Genomic DNA, 7612 nt, shown 5'->3' with positions numbered 1-7612 from the left:
AAGTCTGGAGTTCGAGACCAGCCTGACCAATATGGCAAACCCTGTCTCTTACTAACAATACAAAGATTAGCCGGGTGTGGTGGCATGTGTCTGTAATCCCAGCCACTTAGGAGGCTGAGGCAGGAGAATCACTTGAACCAGGGAGGCGGAGGTTGCAGTGAGCCAAGATCACGCCACTGCACTCCAGCCTGAGCAACAGGGCTGGACTCTGTCTCAAAAAAAAAAAAAAAAAAAAAAAGTTAGTTTGTTTATCTCAGTGTTTTTTTATTATAATTTTTTCTGTTTGACTATAATTTCTGTTCTGCTAAACATCTCAGTGTTTTAATATCCTAGACTCAGAACATTTTACTTGCCTAACCTTGCTCATAAAACTTGATATTAAAAGCATATGCCAAAAATAAGTCATGTGTTGCTTAACAAGGATGTGTTCTGAAGAAAATGTTGTTAGGTGATTTTTTCATGTGAGCATCCTAAAATGGACTTACACAAACCTAGGCGGCAGAGCCCACTCCACACCTAGGCTGTATAGTCTTGCTCCTGGGCTACAAACCTGTACAGCATGGGACTATACTGACTAGGCAGTTGTAACACAATGGTATTTGTGTATCTAAACATAAAGGTATGGTCTTATAATGTGTCATGTGGCCCATCATTGACTGAAATGTTATATGGCACATGACTCTATTAGCCTAGCCATTTCTCTCTAAAAGATGAGCTCTGTTACATTTAACACACACACTTTTTTTTTTTTTTTTTTGAGATGGAGTCTCACTGTTGCCCAGGCTGGAGTGCAAAGGCGCGGTCTCTGCTCCCTGCAACCTTTGCCTCCCGGGTTCAAGCGATTCTTCTGCCTCAGCCTCCCGAGTACCTGAGACTACAGGCATGCGTCACCACAACAGGCTAATTTTTGCATTTTTAGTAGAGCTGGGGTTTCACTATGTTGGCCAGGCTGATCTTGAACTGACCTCGTGATCTGCCTGCCTTGGCCTCCCAAAGTGTTGGGATTACAGGCGTGAGCCACTGCGCCTGGCTGTGACATGAACAGTTTTCTAACTTACCCCCCTTTTCTACCACTACCACCTCCTTCCAGGGCCCTTCCCTGCCATTACTTTTACCAATTTGATATATATTTTCTAGGGCCCATTTCTTTGCATTTCCACTAACATTTATTTGGACTAATTTTACTTTTCTGTTGTCTTTGAAACTTCCAGTATTTAATACGCTCGTTTAATCTGGTTCTGAAGTTTTGTGTTAGAATCTGTTACTAGAGTTGATGTGCCTTTTGACCAGGAGTATGTGGCACTTCTGCGGCATCCTAGCACCATGTCTTCTATAGAGTAGATACCGAATCAAACCCCAAAACCCCGCTTGTTTCATTCATTCTGAAGACCTAGCCTCTACACTCATTGCCCCTCTCCTGGTTGGGGTTGTTAGGTGGTGGTGTGTCTTTGTCTAGCATAAGGCACTGAAAGGGATGTGAGAATAGCTTACTTCCTCTAAATAATGCATTCTGCATATGTAGGAAGTTTAGTGGCCTCTTGCTGTTGAATCCAGATAACTGGACGTTAAAAAGTCCAGAAAGGCCAGGTGTGGTGGTTTGTGCCTATAATCCTAGCAATTTGGGAGGCTGAGATGGGAGGATTGCTTGATCACAGGAGTTCAAGACCAGGATGGGCAACGTAGTGAGACCCTGTGTCTACATTTAAAAAAAAAAAAAAAATGAGGTGTGGTGGTACATGCTGAGTCCTAGCTACTTGGGAGGCTGAGGTGGGAGGATCACTTGAGCCCATGAGTTCAAGGCTGCAGTGAGCCATTACCATGCCACTGTACTCCAGTCTGGGCAATAAAGCAAGACCCTGTCTCACTCAGCCCAGAAAGCCTACCTCCGAGTTCTCATTGTCAGCTTTTCACAGACTAACAACAAAAGAAACATTTCTTTCATAAATAGTGTGTAGGAACAATTTTAGCTTAACCACAGGTAATGCATACTACCTAGGAACCATATTTAAGAGAAAGGGGGATAGGAGGAATTACGTTTTCAACATCATCAGTTCCTTCAAAACCATGTCTATCCCAGGTGTTTTATCAAGGTTATTGGAATAATGAAAATGTTTTGTCTGTAGATAAGCCAATTCAAAATGGTAAGTACATTATCTTTCTGCTTTTATAAGTCTGTGGGTACCTTTTTGTTTTAATATGTTTTGGATGTTACAATTTTTAGGGTCTTTAAGCAATGTTATTTTATATCTAAACCACCTGAGTCCAGAAGCTTGTGAGTTCCATGAAGTGATGTACCAGACTGGGAGCAGAGCCCAGAGGAAGGTAAGGCCTGATCACCATTTAGACTGTAGTGAGTTTACTGGGCCACACTGGGACTGGGTTGTCTAGTTGTCCTTCTGTGCCAAGGGACCTGATCTTCATGTACACAATATACCACTGTACCTCTGCTACTTTCTGCTTCCCAAGGAGGCATTGGAGACTATGATATTGTGATTTATAAGAAGAAATAAATATTTTGCTCTTTGTCTCTGGTTCCTGGCACAGAGCTCCCAAGTCTCCTGTAATTTCCTGGCTGGTAGGAACTTTTGTTCTAATGTTATGCCTCTCCATGGGCCCCTGGATAGGGATTGGTCACCAGAAAGACCAGCCCATGATTAGAAGCTTAAAACTTTCAGCCCCACCCCACCCTTTGGAAGGGGAGAGAGGCTGCAGATTGAGTTACAATTGATTATGCCCATATGATTAAGCCTCCATAAAAATCCCTGAACTACATGATTCTTGGAGCGTCCATGTTACTGAACATGTGGAGCTGGTGTGCCCTGAGAGGACACAGAAACCCCATGCCCCTGCCCCATGTCTGTCTCCCATCTAGCTGTTCTGATAAGTACTTTCATAATAAATAGTTAAATGTAAATAAGATGTTTCCCTAAGCCATTCAAGCAAAGGATTGAATCCAAAGGGGTTAGGCAGCAGTGGGGAGTGTTGTGGGAACCTCTGATTTACAGCTGTTTGGTCAGAAAAACAGGTCGAACCTGGGACTTGTGGTTGGGTCTAAATTAAGGGTAGTCTTGTGGGACCGAGCCCTTAACCTCCAGGTAGGTAGAGCCAGAGTTGAGTTAAATTTGTAGGATCACCTACCAGAGAATTGATGTGTGGGAAAAAAACCTCACACCTGGTGTTGGAAGTGAAGTATGGAGAGTGAGTTGAGAGAAAAAAAGTGTTGGTTTTTCTTTTTTTTTTTTTAAAGATCATTTTATTTTTTGAGATGGTCTCACTGTTGCCCAGGCTGAAATACAGTGTGTCAATCATGGTTCACAGCAGCGTTGATCTCCTGGGCTCAAGGGATCCTCCCACCTCAGCCTCCTGAGTACCAAGGACTACAGGTGTGCCACCACACCTAATTTTTTAATGTTTTGTAGAGTTGGAATTTCACTGTGTTGCCCAGGCTGGTCTTGAACTCCTGGCCTGAAGTGATCCTCCTGCCTCAACCTCCAAAAGTGCTGGGATTACAGGCATGAGCTACCACGACTGGCCTAGTTTTTCTTTATTCAGAGAGCATCTGGTGAGACTTGAGTTTGTTTTTACACTCAATAGAAAAAAGCTTCATGTCTATTTTTAATGATAACCCTTCATTTGTGAGCAGTTGTGGTTAGAATCTCATTTGAAAATGATTAAGATGAATACTTGTGTGAGGCAGTCTGCCACAGGGTGTTTATAACCTATTTGAAGCGTCAGGGTGTAAACTAATAGTAGCTATTATTTATTGATTCATTCTAAATCGTAGGTTATGTAAAGATCAAAAGTGTTTAATTTTAATATCATTATATTGTGTCATAATCCCAGTGTAGTCTAATCAAAGATCTCTGGGAGTGGATGGCGTGGCTGTTTAAAAAAGTATAAAGGGCATCCTCAGATTATTTGTTATATCCCAGGTGCAATCTTGTGTTTTTCAGAGCTACTGCTAACCAACACTGCCATCTGGTGGACAGTAAGAAACTTCTGGTTCTTGTTGGGTCCATTAGCCAGGAAGGGTATTATGGTGTCGACTCAAGGCTAGGCTGTGCCAATGACTGACATGGAAGAATGAATCTGTTGAGGTGTTACTTGACTTCCTGTCTAGAATAGATACAGAAAACCAATTCAAAAAGAAAGTGTCTTTAAGAAGCCTGGGCCAGGTTAGTGCAGGCAGGGACTGTAGTCTTACATACTAGTTTCCTGTCTGATATGACCTTTCAGGTTTTGCTGCCTGGGTTTAATCTCAAGAAGGTTGACCCTCAGTGGGCCTGGAAGTGCCTGGAGGTTAGGCTGAAAGCTATCATTAGCAAGACTTGGTCTAGCTGGGGAGAAGGGTTTGCTGATCTGAAGAATTTGGCAGCCAAAGCAGGCCTGAACCAATACCAATTTCTTTAGAAAAGAATCAACTTGATGTTTGCTCAGGACCTGGGAAGGTGGTGTGGTGGGCCACAAAGAGTTAATAAAGGCTGGGCACAGTGGCTCCTGCCTGTAATCCCAGCACTTTGGGAGGCTGAGGCGGGTGGATCATTTGAGGTCAGTAGTTCAAAACCAGCCTGGCTAACATGGTGAAACCCCATCTCTACTAGAAATACAAAAATTAGCCGGGTGGTAGTGGTGGGCCCCTGTAATCCCAGCTACTCAGGAGGCTGAGGCAGGAGAATCGCTCCAGCCTGGGAAGCGGAGGTTGCAGTGAGCCGAGATCCCACCACTGCACTCCAGCCTGGGCCACAGAGTGAGACACTGTCTCAAAAAAAAAAAAAAAAAAAAAAAAAAAAAAAAAAAAAGTCCTTAGTTGGATGCTGATAAATGTCTCATAGTAAGAGTGGTTTATAAACATCTTGCCTTATGCTACTAAAAATACAAAGTAGCTGGTATACTTCTCACCTCCATTAAAGTATCTGGGATCAAAGAATGGGGAAATGACTTTCTAGGTATTTCTCTCTCTTTTTTCTTTTTTTAGATGGAGTCTAGCTCTGTTGCCTAGGCTGGAGTGCAGTGGTGCGATCTCGGCTCACCACAACCTCCGCCTGCCCGGTTCAAGTGATTCTCCTGCCTCAGCCTCCCTAGTAGCTGGGACTACAGGCATGCGCCACCACACCCAGCTAATTTTTGTATTTGTAGTAGAGACAGGGTTTCACTATGTTGGCCAGGCTGGTCTTGAACTCCTGACCTCGTGATCCACCCGCTTGGGCCTCCCAAAGTGCTGGGATTACAGGCATGAGCCAGTGCACCCGGCTGTATTTCTAGAACAGCAGGAACAAAGGCATGGAATTAAGGGAGGTGAGTAATCTTGGTCAGAATCATACAGTAGGACAATATGAGATGAAATTTGGGCCGGGCGCGGTGGCTCAAGCCTGTAATCCCAGCACTTTGGGAGGCCGAGACGGGCGGATCATGAGGTCGGGAGATCGAGACCATCCTGGCTAACATGGTGAAACCCCGTCTCTACTAAAAAATACAAAAAACTAGCCGGGCGCGGTGGCGGGCGCCTGTAATCCCAGCTACTCGGGACGCTGAGGCAGGAGAATGGCGTGAACCCGGGAGGCGGAGCTTGCAGTGAGCTGAGATCCGGCCACTGCACTCCAGCCTGGGCGACAGAGCGAGACTCCGTCTCAAAAAAAAAAAAAAAAAAAAAAAAGAAATTTGAGGGAGGCTCAAGTGGATTAGCTTTTTATTTCCTAAAGATGAAGGGGCCAAGATCAGGTTCCGGACTTGAGGAATGGAAAATATTTGGAATAAGCCCTCAAAGTTAGGGCCAAAAGAATCCAAGTGAAGGCGAGTTTAGTTTTTGCGGTCTTAGCCTGTTTCTCTAATGTGGGCGCACTACATTAGAAAAAAGTGGGAGGGCCCTTTTGACTCTCTGACCAGCACCACGGCAGTTGGCAAGAACAAGCGCCTTACGAAAGGTGGTAAAAAGGGAGCCAAGAAAAAAGTGGTTGATCCATTTTCTAAGAAAGATTGGTATGATGTGAAAGCACCTGCTATGTCCAATATAAGAAATATTGGAAAGGCACTTGTCATCAGGACCCAAGGAACCAAAATTGCATCTGATGGCCTCAAGCGTCGTGTGTTTGAAGTGAGTCTTGCTGATTTGCAGAATGATGAAGTTGCATTTAGAAAATTCACGCTGATTACTGAAGATGTTCAGGACAAAAACTGCCTGACTAACTTCCATGGCATGGATCTTACCCGTGACAAAATGTATTCCATGGTCAAAAAGTGGCAGACAATGATTGAAGCTCATGTTGATGTCAAGACTACCGATGGTTACTTGCTTCATCTGTTCTGTGTTGGTTTTACTAAAAAACGCAACAATCAGATACGGAAGACCTCTTGTGCTCAGCATCAACAGGTCCGCCAAATCCGGAAGAAGATGATGGAAATCATGACCCGAGAGGTGCAGACAAATGAAAGAAGGTCAATAAATTGATTCCAGACAGCACTGGAAAAGACATAGAAAAGGCTTGCCAATCTATTTATCCTCTCCATGATGTCTTTGTTAGAAAAGTACAAATGCTGAAGAAGCCCAAGTGTGAATTGGGAAAGCTCGTGGAGCTTCATGGTGAAGGCAGCAGTTCTGGAAAAGCCACTGCGGACGAGACAGATGCTAAAGTCGAATGAGCTGATGGATATGAACCACCAGTCCAAGAATCTGTTTAAAGTTCAGACTTCAAATAGTGTCAAATAAAAAGTGCTATTTGTGAAAAAAAAAAAAAAGAAAAAAGTGGGAGGGGTAGTCCAGATATGACGGAAGGATAAAGGGTGAAGGAATCAAGAATACAAATGAGAAGGTCTTTAAAATTGCCAAACACAGATTCCAGGATGTACAGGAAGACAAAGGAGACAGGTTAATTAGGGAGTGGGATAGGGCTCAGGGACCAAAGCCTCCTAAGGGATGCCCAAAGGTAGTTTCCGGGAAGGGACTCTTGATTTGGTTGATTGGAAGAACCAAACAACAATTAGCCCTAGGCTTCCTCCAAGGAAATTCCCTAAAGAAAAGTCTTGCTATTCAGAGTGTTATTAAGTCCCAGGGTCTTCGTTGCCACTAATAGATCTTTTTGGAGGGCCTGATATCAGATATTTCCCTATTCTTAGGAGGAGATGGCTGTTCAGGGAAGAACGCCAGATGTTAATAGAAGAAACAGAAGGATATTAAACATTCCATTAAGCTGGTAATTGGAAAAGAAAAAAAAGTTAAACATTGCCACAAAATCCTTTGGTTTCAGTGTTGAAACTAAATAAAACTCTAAGGAGGCAGCAAGATGTTAAATGGGGCAAGAGGGTCATAGACCAGTTTTCATTCTTAGGTAATGTTCATCTATTTGAAATATCCACACTTTGGGCATTGCGGTAAATTCCAGAATGGCACTTGTCTTGGTCTTTAAAGTTGGTTGAATACAGAACTTGAGGTATTGGTTGGATTTTTGAAAGGCAGGCTTATTTATTGAAAGGCTGGCAATGATAAATAGGCTCACAATTCAAAATGGAGGGATACAGACTTACATTGCTTGCCCATGGTTTTGTGATGATAAATCTGTGTGGGACTATGAAGCTATTAGAAATGTTCAGTTTAAGTGTTTGGCATATTGATATGCTG

General features: G+C 43.4%; 1 pseudogene; it reads left to right on the top strand.

The window, feature by feature from the left end:
• Positions 1-5712: 5712 nt before the first annotated feature.
• Positions 5713-6787, top strand: LOC141407698 (small ribosomal subunit protein eS1 pseudogene; annotated as a pseudogene).
• Positions 6788-7612: the final 825 nt, after the last annotated feature.

Source organism: Macaca fascicularis, chromosome 9, assembly GCF_037993035.2.
Source record: "Macaca fascicularis isolate 582-1 chromosome 9, T2T-MFA8v1.1".
Taxonomy (NCBI): domain Eukaryota; kingdom Metazoa; phylum Chordata; class Mammalia; order Primates; family Cercopithecidae; genus Macaca; species Macaca fascicularis.
The sequence above is the reverse complement of the archived record's forward strand: the minus strand, read 5'-3'. Positions and strand labels throughout refer to the sequence as shown.